Source organism: Python bivittatus, unplaced genomic scaffold, assembly GCF_059951505.1.
Source record: "Python bivittatus isolate LINGU-HERP-01145 unplaced genomic scaffold, Pbiv_v1 ctg000020_np1212, whole genome shotgun sequence".
Taxonomy (NCBI): domain Eukaryota; kingdom Metazoa; phylum Chordata; class Lepidosauria; order Squamata; family Pythonidae; genus Python; species Python bivittatus.
In genome coordinates this window covers 28,613,654-28,634,011 of record NW_028277030.1, presented here as the reverse complement: position 1 = coordinate 28,634,011, position 20,358 = coordinate 28,613,654, and positions in this window count along the sequence as shown.

Genomic DNA, 20,358 nt, shown 5'->3' with positions numbered 1-20,358 from the left:
GATTTTATTGTAATTTTTAAAAATTTATTTATCAAATTTATATAGCTGTCCATCTCACAAAAAATAACTCTGGGTGGCGTACAACAATCACATAAAACAACAATATATATATATATATATATATATATATATATATATATATAGTCATAAAAATATAGACAACCATTGTTAAAAATTAAAATATTATAAAAATTAGAACAATTTGATTGTTGTAAGCTGTCCAGAGTCATTGAGTGTCAGGAGGCATACAACTTTTAAAAATAATTCTCCTCTTTCTCCTTCTCCTTCTCCTTCTCCTTCTCCTTCTCCTTCTCCTTCTCCTTCTCCTTCTCCTTCTCCTTCTCCTTCTCCTTCTCCTTCTCCTTCTCCTTCTCCTTCTCCTTCTCCTTCTCCTCCTCCTTCTCGTTTGGAAATGGCACAAGGCTACATGCTGAATTATAGTCCATAAATGGTTTCCAGATTGAGTGAAAGTTAGTATCAGACTAATAATTATAACAGAAGGGATGTAGAAAATGCAGAGACCCCAACTTTCAGAAATAGCATTCTTTGCATTCACTGTACGATTTCTTTGCATTCTAAGAATACAATTCTGAGAGCAAGCGAAGAGCTGTGGCATTATGGGAGCTACATTATGAAGCTTCCACTAAATATAAATATTTTTGATTCCAAAATATGATATGCTAAGCACAGCACTGCATTTTTTTAAAAAAAAAATCCCTTAACCGTGATAAGGTTTAAGAATATTAACTTCACCCAGCACTGCAACCGAAAATAGTAGGAGTATGCTGATTGTTATATGTTTGTTAAACTGCAGCAGCTTGGAATATAACTAACCAGTCTCATTTCCGAGCAGCTCGCTCCTCTTCCTTCCCCACCTCCCACTCCTCTGTGCTTTTCTTCACTGCTGCGAATGCCTTTTGATTGAAATTTATAACCTACGAGAGTGAGAGAGAATGGATATTGCGGGAGTCTCACCATTTGAGCAAACTCCCCGGGAAGTAGGAAGAAGTGGCCCCAAGCCATTCTGACTTCACAGCTGCCATGGTCTGCTCTGATTGTCACAGCAACTTAGGCCAGATTTGAGGGAGTAACTTCTGACTAGCTTATTAAAACCAAATCAACCGCCATTAGCATACTCAACTAAGTAGGTCTAAATCGTGCCAGTCTTCCCTGGCAGCCAAGTAGGGCTTGCTTTTGTGTGATTAGTGAATCAGGTTCACAATGAAGAGCACGGCACATGATAAACCTGGGGCATCCTCTAGCAGGCCATTTTGTCTGTTGCTTGGAGCTAATGAAGAATAAACATGAAGCTAAGATAAACTGGGTTGATAATCCACAGAGCTCCTAATGTGCTTCCTTTGTGTAAGTCCCTGAAATCTGTCTTTGGACAAGCAGCTGAAGAGAGATTTATTTGTTTGCACAACTTGATTAATAATTTTGCACTTTTGACTGTGTCCAGTGTTTTCTTTACATTCATCCAGGTATTTGAACCAGATAAGTGGCAAATGACAGTTTAAAAGGCACTAAGTAGACAAATACACAAACACACCCTTGCCATATCTGATGTAGATTTTTTAGGTGAATGGCAGGTGTCACCCTGATCAAGGTGGAAGGGGATGAAATGATTTACTGAACTGTGTGTATGCTAGCAGTTTAAATAAATTAGTTTGTCAGGGACAGCGTAAAGAAATGGTTTTAAGTGTTAAATAGACCAGTGGGTTCAGTAAGCCTTTGTCTATTTCCATCAACTCTCACCTTGGGGTCAAGTGAGCAAAGTCCACCACTGGTTTAAAAGAAAAAAGAGCACTCCCCCTTGTGGTTCTATATTTTAATCTCATACTCAATGAGACTGGGATATAGAACTTCTGAATCACTGCTACCATACACACTGAAAGGATTTCCAGAGAAGGCAAAGCTATCTTAATTGCACATAGTAGGTCATCTGTGGAATCTTAACCTTGGATTAAGGTTTCCAAAGGGCCAATATTTATATTGGCCAATCAGGAGACAAAACTGGGATCCAAGTCTGGAGAAGCTGAGAAATTCCCAAAGGAGAATAGAATGTGTGCAAGTTCAACTTTTTTCACAATCTTCTTAGGATAATACTGAAGCTACCTTTTCACAGATCTGAAAGTATGTTGGATATGTCGTTGACTTCATGCTTTAATTTCATTATTTTCCAATGTATTCTCTAGCCAAACCAGGTCCTTTGTAGGAAGAGGTGATAAGATATGATATTGCCCTGGGCCCCTCATGTGGGGTGGGGGAGGTGTATCTCATCTAAAGTACATTTCATTATTTGGAACTATCAGATCCATTCATACTTTTGATTCAAGACAGTAAAATGAATCAATTAAATGTAATCCCATAAGTTAATTATCTATTTTGGGATTCCCCAAACAATTTTCTTTTGGGGCCAAGGCAAAATACCATGGGGAAAATATATATTGATATAGGATACAGTAGGAAGAAAGTGAGGAGGAGGAACTCAAATAAACATTGTGCTCCTGGGCTTTTTGCAATTTTAAAAATGCCTGGGTTGAATTGTGCAGTAGTGCTTCAGAAAGAAAATAAAGTATTTTTTTACCAGATACAACAACAGGGCAGAAAAAGCAAAAGTGTGTATTGCAAGCAGGGGTTGTCCCAGCATGAATGGAGTACACTCATAATCTCCTGGAAGCAATTCTTCTGATAGAGGAAATTCATGCTGTTGCTAATTCTTCTTTGTGATTAATTACTTGAAGCTCCGTGGTGAACAAATGCTTGTCCTCATAAGGAAGTTGTTTAGACAGCCAATCATTCATTTGTCCTGATCAATAAAAGGATATGTCCATTTCTAGAAAATTAATCATTTGCTGGAGACAGAGTTTGGGTATGGAACATAAATATACCTAACCCTTTGCAAACATGCACCTTCCATTCACACTACAACAGTGGAAATGACCATATAAAAATCTATATGCATTAGGAATTGGGGAGGAGTCTGTGTAAAACTTAAGTCATCCTCATTTGATAATAAGATAGTAAATCTGACTATTGGCAATTCTGTTAAGTTTATTTGGATAATGTCATAATGAAAATATACTGAAAAGTAGGCCAAAAGAAAATCACTGTCATCTTTTTCCTGCAAGGATACAAACTGTGAAAAGTAGATAATCAACTTCCATTGATTACAAGCCAAATCACAACATAACAGAGTGAAAATCGAGGTCCATATCAATGCTACATACAGTATACTTAGATAACTTCCCCACTCTAATTTTTCAGAGAATCATTTTTAAAGAAATAGCTAAGAAAATTCACATATACAATTCTATGGATTTTGTATGCATTTTTTCGTCAATATCTGTACATCTCTATGCAATAAATAAATTCACACTTTTCTACAATGCACATTGAAATAAAACTTAGCCCAGAATAATTTTTAAGGCAACCTTTCCAAATTTATGCTGATTGTTATGGACTTTTATGAACTCACTGGTGTTTTCCATACCACAATAGAGGTTATCTTGGCAGGTTCTAATTAAAAGAGTTTGGTGATGGATGTCTTTTATATCTGTAATACCAAAGCAATATCTGTTATGGCCTGAACAGAATATTCCATTTCTGGGAAGGACGTTTAATTGTTTTGAGATTGTCTTCAGTCCAGCACCATCCTACCCTGAGTCCAGTTGCAAAAAACTGAACATTGATTAACAATGTTGTAGCTCTGGATATATTTGCACATGCCTGCAGGCCAACGCCTAACAAAGGAGCTGCTGATTGTGCATGGATCACCAAAATCTGCAGGAAAGGGTTTCCAAACACAATATGAGATTGTATGTGTATTGGAAATCAGTACAATATTTGAACAGTTTGGCTTCTGCTTCAAATGGCTAGAAAATCACATTATTTATTACATGGGCAGGCTTTTTCTCTCAGAAAAGCATTCCCTCCTACTTAGTAATCAACTGCTCCATGGACTGCATCTTCACACTCCTTCCATAATATACTGCTTATTCATATTGTATGATGAATGTTTTCCAAACTGTGGAATAGAAATAATGCTAGGGAATTTTATTTTATTTATTTATTTTATTCAATTTGTATAGGTGCCCATCTCAAACCAGTGACGTGTTCATATATGAATTGTTCATATACCCTCTGCACTGCAGTGCACTTATTTAGAAAGAGCCCAGAACATAGCACTGTAAGTTATTTCTTTCTGTGGGGACCAAAATAAAAGCATAGAATACATAGTAAATCAAGACTGCTCCAGGCCAAATGGGAGCAGAAGATAGCTTAGTCTCTCAGTGCCTTTATCTGCAGCTGCTGAAGCAAACATTCTCACCTCCCCTGGAGCTCACTCAATAGAAAGATTGTATTTCAGGCCATTGTTTTGTGTAGACACTTATTAACCCTGTTGAATTTAGAGCCTAGGGTTACACTCAATACCTATTGATTAGCAGTCAGAGGTGTAGTAATCCTCCAGCCATCATCAATCCAGGCTGTTGACTAGCCTTTGGTACACAGCGGTGCCCTTTTCAGCAGTCATTGATATGCATGCAAGGATGTGCAGGAGGAAAGGAAGGCAGGAAGGCAGGAAGGAAGGAAGGAAGGAAGGCAGGAAGGAAGGAAGGAAGGAAGGAAGGAAGGAAGGAAGGAAGGAAGGAAGGGAGAGCTTGAAGTCAAGGGTTTATACATTACAGAAAATTCCTGGCGAGGTGATGGCAGCTTTCATCGTAGCCCAACACAATTCACAGCATACATCGTGCAAAGCAACATCATATTAAAACAAACAAAGATACTTCTTTAGACAGAGTTGGAGGAAACTACAACAAAGCAATTATTTTGCAAAGGACCCTATGCTTTGTTCATAATTAAACAGAAACAGCTTGTATGGCCGAGTCCAGCTATTTCAGATATAGCAGCAAATGAGAATTTGTGTGTGTGTGTGTGTGTGTGTGTGTGTGTGTGTATTTATCCCAAGATGGAAGACCATTGCTCCTGCTGTAATATTGCTAATGTTTGCTGCCAAATCTCATGCATCATGTCTATGGGGGCGGGGGGGGGGGGAACCTCCTAAGGAATTCTTTCTGCATAGATGATTGTATGAAATTTGAAAGATGGATTGACAATCGCAGCATCATACTGCTAAATTAAGAAAAATACATTTAAACTATGGGATAGAGAAGATGTAGCATGACTTGGCTCAATATTCAGATTTTTCTTTTTTTATTTTTTCTCCTATCTTTTGAAATTATAAACTCTGTACATACAGGAGCTCATTTTATTTGATTCCCTGTTATGATGTGTGATGTATCACTTTTGTTATTTTCATTCCAAAAGGAATACATTTCCAATGGATAAAAGTCAGCTCGTCCATTCTTATGAGTTTGTTGGGTGATGCTGCACAAGAAACAGTCTGTTTATATACACACCATTGATGGCCTACATTATTTTATAACATTATAGTAAGGAAAACCTTAGTAATACGTCTGCTTCCTTTTACTTTTGTTTCGGTCAAACCAGTTTTTTTCGGGAAATATTCAGTAAAGCCTCCAATTATATCAGGAAAACAAGAGTAATATCACCATGTGATTGCCTAGGGAAATTAATGTGTTATCATTCTTAATAGATGACCAGAGTACATTAAAATAAATATGTGCATTCAAAAATGCTATAGATTTTTTAATTTTACTTTTTACTTTTATTTTATTTGTGAAGTTGTGCAGCTATGAATACAGATGTCTCACTAATATGAGATTTCTGCCCACAAAATAATTTTGGAGGGCGTGATGATAAAATAATTTTGCACAGTAACATACAAGACTACCTACAGTTCTCTTAGGTTGTAGCAGTAATTTGGAAGGCACTAGAATAAATGAATAAATTTCTAATCCATTAAAAAACAACTAAAAAGAAGGGGGAAATGGAAATCATACTGTTCCATTAATACCTTAATGGAAGAATTATAAAATAAAACACTGTGGAATTTCTGATGGAAAGAAACTGTTTAGCCAATCAATATTGTTTAAATAAAGAAACGTACATTATATATCAATTACATAGGTGATTTTAGATAATATATTTAAATATTTATTCATCTATTTATTGGTAACCACAAGTATATGTAATCCTGACCTAATTACCCTAGCAATCTAACCTACCCCCAAGTGTTATTATTTCTTGCATAAAGACATTCTAAAAATAAAAGAAAATGTACTGTATGCCATCCAAAATTATTTGGAGAAAGGAGAGATGTAGATGTAGATGTAGATATATATATATATATATATGAATTGATCTCAGCAACCAGCACTTAATTACCTGTTCAAGAATAATTCTTGCTAAATATTACACCTGCCTGAAGTATCAACATATTAGGAAGGCTAAAATTATTGGCAGTAAGTTATTTTAACATATCCTTATAAGATGTTTCCAGAATTGCTCCTAAAATTAATTTTTTATGGTATTATTGATCAGTATCATTAGTGAATTTTCAGGATTCCTTATCCAAGATTACATACTGAAGGTTATCACAAATCAAGCCATGGTATGCTGAAACTTTATATTTCTGACTCTTCTGATATAACTTAATGGAAAATACTCTAAATTCCAAAGAGAAGAACATGTCTACGCCATTCCAAAGAGTCAGAGTTCTTTCAGTTAGCTGTGAGATAGCTGTGCTATGTATGTGACTGTCCTATAAAGATGTATCACCTCCTGTAACCTGCACCCTTCTTGGCTTCCCACACTTCAGTTAAATTAAATGCCTCTCATGGAAAGTTGGTAGATCAGGAAGCAGGAGGGAGAACTGTGTTGAAGAACAACAAACTGTCCAGCTACAAAGTAAATTTCAGGAAAACATTAACAAAAGTAAAGCCTATTTCATAGAAGCCTTTAGGGAAATTGGAAGATAGATTTCAATGCAGTATTAAAAGACACCATTACTTTTTCCCCCCCTGTACTTTCACTGTCATTGAGTGAATTATCTTAGAAGATGTTGTTTCTTTCCCTTTTCCCTCTATGATATTCTAACGAAAAAGACAAACAAACAAAATGTAAAGGTTGGAATGTTTAACCCAGTGGGTGAACAGGAGACTATTCAGATTCATTACACAGCAATGAAGAAAACAATTTGGGATGTATAGTTACGTTGGAACCCACTTACATATTGCTGTGAGATCCAAAGAAAGGCTTTTCCCTCTAGCATCCTTTAGCCACGGATAAACTGACAAGAAATGAAACTGGCTTTAATAAATCCCTTCCTGGATTTCAACCCCCTCCTCCGCTGAGGCCAGGCAGATGGCCTGGGATTCAGTTCAGACCACACTTCCTATGGCTCCTGATTGGTGGATTCCTTTGCTTCTTTACCCTTCTCATTCTTGCGGAGAAAGCAAGCACCAATCACTTTCCTTCCCTTGCGCAGGTCTTTAAAAGACTGGTTTAAAAAAACAAAAACACAGTTTTACAGGTAGTCCTCATTTAGCCACAGCCTCATGTAGCGACGGTGATGAAAAAGTAACTTTGTGAGTGATGCCTGCATTTATGACCTTGCAGGTCTATAAAGCAAAGGAAAGCTGAAGTCAAATGGTAAAATTGTGATGTTTCACTTAGCGACTGCTTCACTTAACAACTAAGTTGCCAGTCCCCATTGTGGTTGCTAAAGGAGGACTACCTGTATTGTTCTTCCTGTAACTTCAGCTAGAAGAGGAACTGGCAGAACTCTTGTCAATTTCAATTTAAAAAAAAAAGGATAGGTCCATCCTTTCTCTGCTCCATTGTTCTATCAGTGAACCTGGACAACAAAGAAACCAGAAGCCTTTTAGGTTCCAATGGTGAACTTGCAAAAAAAAAGGGGGGGGGGAGAGCTTGGAGGGCAGTCACCCCTGACTTGAGGGTAGGGGGCATTCCTGCACAGCTCGTAGCAGCTAGTTGGACTGGAAGTGTTTGCCCACAAGGATATGAAACACAGCAGGAGAACCAGCACAAGTCAGAAAACACTACCTCTGATGCACAGTGGAAAAAGGCAGGCACAGGTTGTCTTTGTGATGGGTGGGGTGGTGGGAAGAGGACAATGGACAGGGGCCTGCGCTTCTGTTGGAGCAAACTGGTCATGCAAATCAGCCTGAAGTCTGAATGTGTGAGAGAGAATTTTGTCATATTATGTATATGGGAAAAGACAAACTTTATGGCTATGCCATAAATGTATCTCAGCCCATTTTGCTGTGAGATGGTGAAGCTTTAGGCCGGTCTGTGTGCTTAATGCTAATAGTCTCTCTATATTGGTAAATACAACAATTCCCTTAAGATTCATCATAAAAATCTCCAGAAGGACTGCTTGTCTCAGAGGATTCCCTGACCACCCACCTATTCAAGAAAGGCATAAAATAGCATTTTAATAGCCTTATCTATACAGACAGTTATTAGATAATTTTCTAACGATTTTCCTCTTATTTTTCTGGTTTATATTTTAGGTACAAAAACGTGGAGGGCCAATACTGGAAGCCAAGCTGGTAGAAACAATCAACTTTCTGCTCCTGCCTCCAGGCACAGATGTGTAGCTGTTTCTGATGCCCCAGTGATCAAGCACGATCCCCTTTAAGAAAAGTAGAAAAGCTTAATCATAATGCTTGCATCACCATGGTAACCGCTAGAGCCTCACCTTCTTCTGGCCTTTCATTTTCTTAGTCTCCCTCTACTTCATTCATCCCCCTTCCCTTTTATCAGGGTCTTTCTTTCAAACACTGCTTTGGTTATCTTTATGCTCCATACAGTGTAGAGCAGAGCACTAAGCCTAAAAAAACATTAATAAATACCTTGGGGAAAATCTAATTTGGTTGTTGTGGATGAATCTACATTTTCCAAGAACATGGGGTGAAAGGAAGAGATATGATAATAAAAGCCGTGTATTAAAGTTTACTATGAAGTATGTGCTCAGCGAGCTTTAAAAACCTACTCCTCGAGGAGCATCCAAGCTTGGCTGGTTGGTGGCCGCGATACATTGATGATATATTAGTAAATTACTCAGCGCCTGTGCTTTCTTCTGACAAATGAATAGATGGAGTCAAATGCAGGTCCCCTCTTGGAAGCCCTTCAACTGAAAAGTCAATAAAATTGCTTATTTATAAGAGCGAGTGGACATTTTGGATATTGTATATCAACTTAACATTAGACTTATTTTGAATCAATAAAATAGGTTTATATTTTAAATCATTGGCTTAGACAGTCTGAATTGCAGTAAGGTTTTGGGGGGCGGATGTTTTCAAAAAACCCCCCAAGAATTGTGAGATATCCATATTTTGTAATGGTTACCTGTAATAGATATATGAGACAAATTAGCTTTTAAAACTTCTGGCATGCTTCAAATGTATAATATCAATTACCTGTCAGCTATTGGTTACTGATGACTTTGTGACCCTGTGTTATTCCTGCTGGGAATTCAAAGCAGAAGTGTATAATGGGGAAGGCTCACTGTTTCTTCTGAGTTAATAATGTATTCGCTGCTGAAGTCATTTTATCAGCCAGAGACTCCTGGAAGAGGAAGATAATCTCTCTGAAATGGTCAGCGATTGGAACTGCTGTAATAGTTAGGATTAAATCTAAGCCAGTTCTATGCCATTTTTTTTTTTAAAAAATCTCACAATGTTATCCATGAGTTTCAGAGGCTCTGCTACAGTGATAAATATTTGGCACGACAGTCTAGTGAAAGGTCACCTCTAAAGACACAGAGAGTAAATTTTGTCCTCAGTGTAGTTTTATAATCTGGCTGAATTCTACTGCTAAACAGCATTTGGATGTAGTTGCCAGCCTGCAAATCTGGTACCGATGCTGGAGTTGGGGATATCAAAGGAACTGAAAAAAACAAAAGCGAAGACAAAGGATTGTGAAAGAACTCACAACTAGGTAAGGGGGGGCACACCATCTCCTCATGCACTGAACTCATGTTCAGAAGGGTGTGTATTAGCCTATTACTATATAAAGCAGAATTCCTCATGTATTTGTAGGGTCTCCTGAGTCCGCTGAAGAACATGGTGGCACTCTTGCGCAAGTTGACACATTGTAACTGGTTGTGGTTTGGGCAGCCATTTTGTAAGTCATGCCTGGATGACTTACAAAATGGCTGCCCAAACCACAACCAGTTACAATGTGTCAGCTTACTGGAAAAATACTGTCACCCCATCAAGGCCCACTTTATTCTTTTTAAAGGCGGGGGCACACTTTCAAGGAAAGTACTGGGCTTTACCCATCCCTCCTGTTTGTTATCAAAGAAAGCTTTTGGAGGCCATTTGGAGTCCAGAGGTATTCTTGGAAGGTATTCTTCCTCTGGAGGAAGAAACTGGAGGAGAACCCTTTGCTTTTGAGCAACATTTCTTTTTTAATATGAGAGAGAGAAAGAGAGAGAGAGAGAAAAAATGTATCATGTGAGGTTTTAAGCCTAAGGGACACACTGACTCCTCAGCTACCGTGTTGATAATCTCAGATAGACAGGGATAGATGAAGGTAGGATAAGCTGTTTTGTTTTGGATTGTGGCCTTCTTAATAAGTACACCGAACACACCCAATGGCTTTGTTAGGGTCAGGTGTTTGTTAGGGCTCCTAACACCACCCCAGGAGGCAGGGATGCCAGATGTTGGGGAGCAGTGGTTGCAAGAAAAAGGGGAGATGTCAGCATTCATCATAACAGTTGCTTGGCTCACACCATTAACCATACAAATTTTTGTCAGGTGGATATGATACCCAGCTAAGCATTTAGAGATGACGAATGAAAGAGATTCCTTCAATTTCTTCCTGGTGGGGTATGAGTGGGGAAGAGATGGGGACAATGAGGGCATTGGCAGAGAAAGAAAAGAGGGCAGAGGAAAAAACAAGAGAAGTGGGCAAGTAGCAGCAGAAAAAAAAGGAGAAGCAAGCTTGGTGAAGGTCTGTGAAACCATGGTTTTCATGCCCTCCTAAATGTGACACTTTGACTGCACACATACCCTGTTTGTAATGATGTTCAGATCTGTGTAAATTCACTCCATTTTACTGGCCATCAGTCCATTGTTTCTTTCTTCAATTTTTATTTATTTATTAAATTTTTTACACTGCTTGACTCCCAGCAATTCTGGGACATTCACAAATAAAAAGCACAGAAAACAAATAAAACAATGCAACAATAATTTGCAACTTTCCCTTAGAGAGCCTTTGCATGGAACTTCCACTAATATATATAGTACTAGTGTAAGTCTATGCAAAATCTTTTTTTACACACATTTCTCTGATGTAATTTCTTTTTTAAATGTAAAGTTCTCTTTTTTCAAACGTATCTTTAAAATGAATGTTTTTTGGGGGGGGAGGGGGTTGACTGAAAAAAGATGGACGCAGATTCTCTTCAGTAATATCTATGCTGCAGCTGAGTCCATTTTGATGAAATTTATGCATCTTTATTCACAGAATACATTGTGGGGTTTTTTTACATCTCTACCTGCTTGTCAGCCAGATTCATACGTTCACTCTAACAGGGGATGAAGAGCTGGCATATAACTCGAACAATTCTGGTGGATGCTTACTTGTTCCAAATGACAATTTTGACATACCGTAAACCTCCAAGGTCTCTCAGCACATTTGAAAGGTCGAATGGTTTTCATCTGGTCATGGCACCTGTTAATGAAGAAACATCTGCAGGAGCATGAATAAGACCATCCCGTCTACCTGATAAGCTTGGTAGTATAAGTAAGCAGTTTGACAGGCTGCGGTATACTAAACCAAATATAGGAAAAAAATTATTATGAAGCGCTGCATGTTCTCTTGGGTAATCTTTTGGGAGCTGCAGGTGGGCAGCAAGTAAAGCAAACCAGAAAGGAATGTCAGAAATAAACTATTTAAATGGTCTTGACACTGTCAGTTTGACGCTTCATCCCCAGCAGGATAACCCTCCCAAAATGGAACTAAACAGGACCAAATTTAAGGTGGAGGGAGAATGCTGCCACCTCCTCTATTCCAACCCCACTTCCTGGGTCCCTCCTGGGACAGGGAGCAGGTATCTTTAAGAGGCTACAAAGAATTGCGCTGCAGGCCTTCCCCAACATCTTTCTCCCTCTCTCTCTCTGTCAAACTGATTCCCCCCCCCCATTTCTCTTTCTCTTTCTGTTTTTTTTTTTTTCCTCCCCACCATCTAAGTACCAGCACTGATGTCATTGGTTCCCTCAACCTTTGCAGACAAACCGCAGCTCCATTTGGTAGGATTTAATCTGAACTTGTTTCTCCCCATCAAGTCCAAGCACTCATTCAGGACTTCTACTTGCATCTGATTGGCCTGGGCTGTCAATGAAGGATGTTTGAGGGTGTCCGTGTCCTGATGACACCTCATTCCAAACAGATGACTTCTCGGCTTCATGTAGATGTTAAGTAAATATAATTAAGATAAAGAGCATTTTATATGAGCAAATCCTACATGCCTGCCTGAGAAGCTTCGTGTCTCCAACACTGCACACTCCTAACTTCGTGATGTTTTAAGTCTTAACAAATGCCCATGTATTTCTTGGTCACTGCAATATCTGGAGACAGCTAGCGTAGATGAATGACTCATCATAGACTGATCTCTGCTGATTGAATTAAAGTATCACTTGATCTTTCCAAGGAAGAGTGTTTGAAGGTGTGCACTTGTACATCTATCTGCTGATCTTCCAGTTTTGAGGAATTAAAGGACACATGTGCAAAAGAGATTCGGTCTTCAGTCATTATGCAAGAATAGTCACCATATGGAACAATTTTAAAGTACATTCCCGCTAAAAAGTGCAATGTATAAGCCAGTTCTATTTTCTCTGTTCTTGGGGGAAGGGAAACAATCTTATAACAGGGTAAATTGCACAGTACAAAAAAAGCCTATGAAATCATTATAGATATAGATATCTCCCAGTTGTATAGCAGTATTTTAAATACGTTAAAAGCATTTACATTTGTCAGCTATCAATACCTTGTTTCCTTCTTTTTTCCTTCCAGATTCACAATGCTCTGGCAGGACTCACATAGATTTTTCAGCCATTAATGCTACATCTTGATGACAGTGATGCCCGAACTGTTAAATTGAGTGTAACAATGCTCTTCCCTCCAAGCTACAACAGAATGAATTTTTCTCCTGCTGAAGCTAGCAGCTAAACACCTTTGAACCTAATGTGTCATTATTACTCATTTGGCAGCCTGTGTGCCTTACAACCAGAGAGGCCACATGCTATTATTTCGGCACTTAGTATGCGAACTGAAGTATTAATTGCCAGTGTCGTACTTTAGCCAAAGGCCTCATCTTGCATTAGCAGGCCTGTGCTAGCCTAACAATATTAAGCTTTCTCCCTTCAAAGTGTTTGGCCCTGGCTGATGATGTAGAAGTGCTTCTGATATCACTAGTTCTCTGTCTCTTGCCTGAAAACTGCCAGATGTGTCGGTAAGAAACCACTGAACAACAACTACCAAACATTAAGGCAGCACTACTGAAATCTTTCTGGACTTCATTTTAGCCTTCTCCAGCCCAGCACTCCCCCGGTAGATTGGATCACAATCTTCATTACCTTCACCTGCATGGCCCAGACAACACTAGACATCTATCTGGGTGGCACTGAGTTCCCGAGGAAGAAACTACCATGCACCACCTGAGCTGAGACAGCAAGTCAGCAGTGCAAGATACCACAAGGGGGGCTGGCGGTTCCCCAATTTCCAGATGAACTGATTTACACAGTGCAATCTTAAACATGTTGACTGAGAAATAAAGCCTTGCCTTGTCCATATGCAGAGGATGGAAACCCAAATGAAACTAAGGCCTTTCTTGCCCTTTCTCCTATGCAAACATACTTGGTGAATTTCATCCCCAGCGCCAACAGATTCGGCAGTTTTCCGTATGCTCAGAGATGAGATGACATTATAAAGAGGGCTATTAAGGACTCCTTGGTAGCTGAATGGGAGAAAACATACATGCAATGTTCATGTTTAATTTTGTTTCAAAAGGACCTTTGATGGGAATCCCATTGCTATCTGATCATGAGTGAGAAAAGCAGAGTTCCCCAAATCTCTTTATTCTAGCTCAGCAGATCATGAAGAGCTTTGACTTCTCTTAGTCCAGATGCAGCTGCACAGTGTTGCCTAATTACCAGTGCAGCCACAGTAATTAACTTCCAGATAAATGTGATACTCTGATCAGAAATGCTTTGCATTTCAGCCATCCCTTTAGCAAGCAACTGTCAATGCTGGACAGTTTGACTGAGTGGGTCCTGCCAAAAACACCCTCCCCGACATCTGCTCCAAAACAAACACAAACTCAAAAAGATGTTTGAATAGCTTCCCTCCATATTAACTCATTTTGACCCTCCTCTTCTTCCCAAAATTGATGGGGCTGCTTCAGCTATTGGTTTTATTCCCCAAGATGTAGAGTATAGAAGCTGCCTTTTATTGTGTGAGATCATTTGTCCATTTAGTTTAAGGACAATTGAAAGATTCAGTCTATCAGAATTTTTAGATGAATGACTGTTTCTGCGAGTTGAAATTTGTACTTCTCAGACTATTGTTCAACAGACTACCGCTCCAAAAATACACTAAAATGTGTACAAGAGTGCATGTTACAGAAATGCATACATTAGATATACACACAAACACGCATATAGTTATACGGGTAAATGTGTTCTGACACATTAATAACTTGCAGCAGGAATTTAGAAAAAAAATGATCAGAATCACTCATTCTTAAACTAGTCTAATACAGGTAGTCCTTATTCAGTGACTACAGCTGGGACTAGCAACATGCTTGTTAAGCAAAGTGATCACTAAATGAAACATCACAATCTTACAATCAGCTTTCCTTTGCTTTACAGACCTGTGAAGATCATAAATGCAAGGATTGATCACAAAGTTACTTTTTCATCACCGCTGTAACTGTGAACAGTCACTAAAAGAGGACTACCTGTATTATCTCTTGCATTGCCTGGTACTGGTTTTTAAACAATTGAAAATGCCATAGGTTCAGAGACTGCCGTATGCAAAACATATGCTCTATCTGCGATAGAGGTACTATCACAAGCAACATCTCCCAGTATCAACCCCACATTTGACTCACTAAAGGTAACTACTGTAAAATATAAGCCTAATCCACACTGAAAAGTTAAAGTGGTATTCACCCCTCCCTGAGCTGGTAGGAAACCATATGGCATGAAAAATACGACCCCATTGCCAGTCTCTATCCTGCCTCTATTGTGTCTGTTTGGATTCACTACTGAATGATGTGTGTGCGCATGACAGGCAAAGCAATAGACTGATTCCTCCAGCTTTGTTGCCCTCCTCTTCCGCATTTCAGTGTCTGGCAGGGGAAAAAAGGCACTAATCACTGCACTGCAGCAGGAAAGAAAGGGGCCAGTCTGATTGTAGAACTCTGTCCACCGTATTTCTGGCCTCTCCTCCTACATCCCATTCTGGTGTAACTCAAGTTGAATAAAGTCATGAGGAAACAGAACACAAACCCAAAAGGAACTGAGTTACCATCAGGACTTTTTCTTAAGATTTCCCACCCCATCCCATCCCTTCCCTTGGCGATAACAATGTCAGCTTCCAGTTTCCTCCATGCCCCGCTGGAGAGGCCATGGGGAGGGGATGGGCTGCTCTTGGTTTTCTACTATGAATGCTATTTCAGCTTCACATTAAACCAGGAAGAGCTTAAAGCACTTGTCGGAACCGCCAGCTGAGCAGCGTAGTGCTCACTCTGTATTTCAATTTCACCATTTCAATTTCCCAGCTGCCGACCGCTTCCACCATGCCACGGAGGAGGCACAACGGCAACATCGACAAGTTTGTCTGTGCTCTATACGAGCAGGTGTGAGTTTGTGGCAGAGAACCCTTTGCCTGCAGCTGGAATGGGGTTGCCAGACGAACCCAAAGGGAGATGCTGTGCTAAACACTAGAGCTGTGCCACTCATGCACAAATCCAGACTGATTGCAATCAGTCTTGCCAGCTGAAAGCAAACGCCTGTTGATGCTCTGCAGATCCTGCAATTTCTGCCTAGCCCTCACCGGCTTCGTGATGAGCCCATCAGCTGTTCATATGGAAGGGGCTGAAACTGGAAAGCCCAAAACTGAGTTCTGTGCTGATTGTTCATGGGGCACATTTGCCCTCCACCCCCCCGCAAAAGAAAAGATTAGAGGCTTTTTTCCCCCTCCAGCACTGAATACCTGAGGCTTCATTTTTTATAAAGTCTTACTAATTCACATCTGTCCTGTTCTAGGAGGGTGAATGGAAAAAGAACTCAGCAGGCACAAACTGGCATCTTAGTGAAATTTCTGTCATTTCTATGAGGAAAAGACTGAATAAGTGTTTGGGGAATTTAGAACTTTTCTTCAGATATAAAAGAATAAACATAGAAAATAGTGTTCTTAATCATTCATAGACAGATAGGTAGGGATAGGAAGAAAAACAAACCAATGTTGGTCCTGATTGTGACAGTCCAGTGCAGTAGGATGAATGCTCCTCCTACACATGGATACTCAGCAATAAAATAAAAATGGCTTCTCTTAAAGAAAACTCTCTGCTGCCTGAAAACAGGTTGGGCTCACCTCTCTTCTGCTCCCAAGAATCCTTGCAGCAAGACTTACATGGTTGAGTAACATCTACTTCACATCAGCCAGGATTTTTCTACAAGCCAGTTGTTTCTCTTGGTTGATAATGAATGGAACACTTGAGCAGGGATGAAATACTTTGGTTTCGCTAGGACGCAGTGGAATGACCTTGTTCTATCTCCAGTTGCCATTGCTGTTTGAAATGATAGAGCTAGAAAACATGTATCCGCATTCTACTTTTCTCAGAAAACAATTGTTCTCTCTTGCCACCATGCTTCTAGCATTTGTCCCGTGCTGCTGCAAATATTGTGCATTCCATTTTATCAGTGTGCAAAACCAATTACACTAGCCGACATTCAAAAGAATGAATCATTTCAATGCCATTAATTGTTCATTCCTGACAACAAAGTCATTTACTTCTCATTAATTAAGGATGGGGGAGTTTTCCAGGGAAGAGTATTAGGTTATCTATATGTTGTCAGGACTGTGATCCTAATACAAATGTACTCTGTGTTGTGTGTGGATGTTTGTGTGTGCATATGAGAGAGAAAGTAGTAGAAAGGTGGAGAGAGATTGGACGAGAATTTTTTCCAAGCTTATACTGCTTCATTATTAGCATATTTTACTGTATGTATTTTGCAGCTCAGTTAAATAAGCAGTTGGGAGGGGGATGGATGCTTTAGAAGGATTAGAGGCTTTAATATCTGAAGCACAGATGGCTTTTGAATAACCAGTTCAGATTTTTAAACAAGTATGCTTCCAGTTTTAGGGTGTTAATTATGTCTGCAAGGGTAAACACATTTTAGAAACCCACAGAATGAAAAGTAGATAGTGGATGCTATATGGGGAAGGGGTGTGCATTAAGGATGAGTTCAGATCTCATATTCCTGCATACGCACATGCGCACATGTGTGCGCGCACACACACACACAGTTTTTCTTCTGAAAACTGTCCCATCTTGAAGCTGCTTATCCCTCCAAATTGCCACCAAGAACTTCTATGCCTTTCCCCCACGCCCCCCACCCCCACATAATAGCTTGCTCTTTCCAAATTGGCAGGAGTGTATCCATACTGTGAAGGATATCTCACAAACAGAGCTATATAAAAGATTCAGTAATTGCCAGGGAAGTTTGCCGAGTATGACATGCAAGCTAACAGCTTGAAGCCCATTCAGACAATCAACTATTCCAGATTCACATCTTTCCAAGTTAGTTTAATCATCTGCTTTTAAGATTCACACAGTCCCCTCACACACTGAAATCACTGGGCAGAGATTATAGCTTCTACCTTTCCTCTTGTTAGTGGCATATTTACAAGCTCTGAGAGAGTTGAGGTCAAAATACAGTTAGTTTAGCTCATTTCTGTGTCAAAAGTGGAGATGATGGAGCAGTCATAGATATTTATTCCAGCTGTTGCTTCATTCACTTTCCTAAGAAGTAGGTAGGAGAGATGGTAACTGTCTAAAAATAACAGTTGGCAATAACTTTATCATATTATTTGACTGGGATGAAGGAAAGTAAAATACTGAGGGAGGGAGGGAGGGAGGGAGGGAGGGAGACAGACAGACATCAGGTTAGACTGCAACATGGGTGATATGATGTCACACAGAGCTCTTTTTAATCAAAAGAGATGGCTGGACACCTAGCAAATCTATCCAGTAATGGATAGGGAGATAGCCCAAATAATTTAATTGCTTTCTTTTTCATCTCCTTTCAAAATTAGTGTGGGAAGGTGGTCAAGGCTAAGAGAAATCCTCATTGATTTAATTAAGAACTAATTAAAAAAGAACCTCACTAGTTGGCTCCAGTCCAATTTATTTTGTACAATTTCTGCAAGTACCTAGGCTGTTGACATGAATAATGGCCCAGCTTGCATTACAAGTTATCCCATAAAGATGGACTGACATAAGCAAGTCAAGCATTAGAACTCTAACCAGCAAATATTATGTGAACTGGCCCCAAGTTCCTTCTTCTACTTCTCCTTAAGCATGAGTGTCTATTTAGGACTCTGAACAGCATCCACAACTGTATTTCAAAATGTAATTTTGAAGCATTATTTTTATAATGGTGTTTTTCATCTATATGTGTCAACAATGGAACTATATCTGTATGTATGCACATATCCACACATGTATACTGCTACCTTGGCTAAAACCCTCAGTCAAAGGGCACATTTTGCAGATTCTATTGCTCCTGAGGGTGCAAAACCTATTGCCAAGGATCTGGGCAGCTCATGTTTTTTTGCCTTACCTGGAACATCTGTCAAGTTAGAGACCAGTTCAGCAACCCTCCCTGAGCCCAGATCTTTTTAAGAGTAACCTTTTGCAGCAGACCACAGTTCTCCAAATGGGCAGTGGAAATGAATGTCCTGCTTTTAATGCTAGTGACCAAATGGAAGTTAATATTTGGAAGAGCTCAATAGCATCTGCAGCAGGGGTTAGATGGCAGCCATGGCAATGTGACTGAAGCCCTGCCCCTTTTGTATGTGTGTCAACATTGCACACATGCACAAAGGAATGGAGCCTCAGTTGCACTGCCACAGCTGTCCTCTTGCCCTTTTGACCACCCTGCTGCTGAAGCTGCTAAAAGAGCTTCTCTGTAATGAAGAATTCCCTGTCATTTCAGTAATTCCAAATACTTCCTAATCCCCACTGGGCCCTTATACCATATGCAAAATGATTTCCAGGTCAAAACAAATCAATGGATTCTGGCAGCTATGAGTGCATCTCACTATCTTCTTTTGAGATAATGCTAACATTCCTGAGTCATGATGGCTGGTCTGGGTCACTCAGTGAGTGGGTTTTGGAACCACTCTCTTCTTGTTCTAACATCCTAAACACCACACTGCTCTGTCACTAGACATAGATCCCTTTATGTAGGCTTCAGGCTACAAATCTCTTCTTATTGCAGAACTCAATTCTACATCTGGAAACTAAAAAATAACAGAAACATCAAGGTCTCAGTGCTGCTAGATGGGCTGCTTTATTGCATGCAAGAAAGAAGTCATATATGCACAGATGACCTTCCTGCTAAAAAACACAGAAATCAAGCCTGCCTGTCTGCCTTCCTTTTTCTATCTATCTGTCTGTCTGTCTATCTTTACATTTTAGGCTTTCCCCCCCCAACTTTTTCAACCGTCAATGGGCCATTTTTGGAAGTTTTTTGAGGTGCACCTGCTCTATCTTTACCCAATGGTTTTCACCTTGCCAGCTGTAGCCCTGACACTTTATGCTTAAGGATTACACTGAGATCCTGTAACACCTGTATCAAGACTTAAGAATCTCCTTGTCCTGTGCATTGGGATATATATCACAGTTTTTCTTCTAAAATGGAGGTGCTTTGATACTGCTAAACCATCCTTGCTCCTAAGCTACATAACCCAAAGATACATGAATCACAGCAAGGTTTATTTTATCATTTATATACTGTAGACTTCAGTGCTGCTTATGTACCTCTGCTTGCTTGGCAGCCTCAGCTGGGCTCAGGTGAGTTTCTGCAATGCCAACATGCAGAAGAAGGAATCAGGCAACAGAATGTTGTCCTGTTTCATTAGAAATGAGAGAATGAGGATCTAGCTACAGCTTTATTCAAGAGAATGTTAAGCTGCAAGGTTTTACAGGATTTACAACACTGTGAGTGCGCAATATTTTTGACATAACAAAAGGCTTATTTGACAGGCAGCAAACACATTTTGAGCCATGAAATAGAAATTATTCTTCCCCACCCCTCTTTCCAGTGGTTGACAAGCAAGGGTTGAAGTGAGTTAGCTATCTTGATAGATTTGGTTATTGATTAAAATATTTCT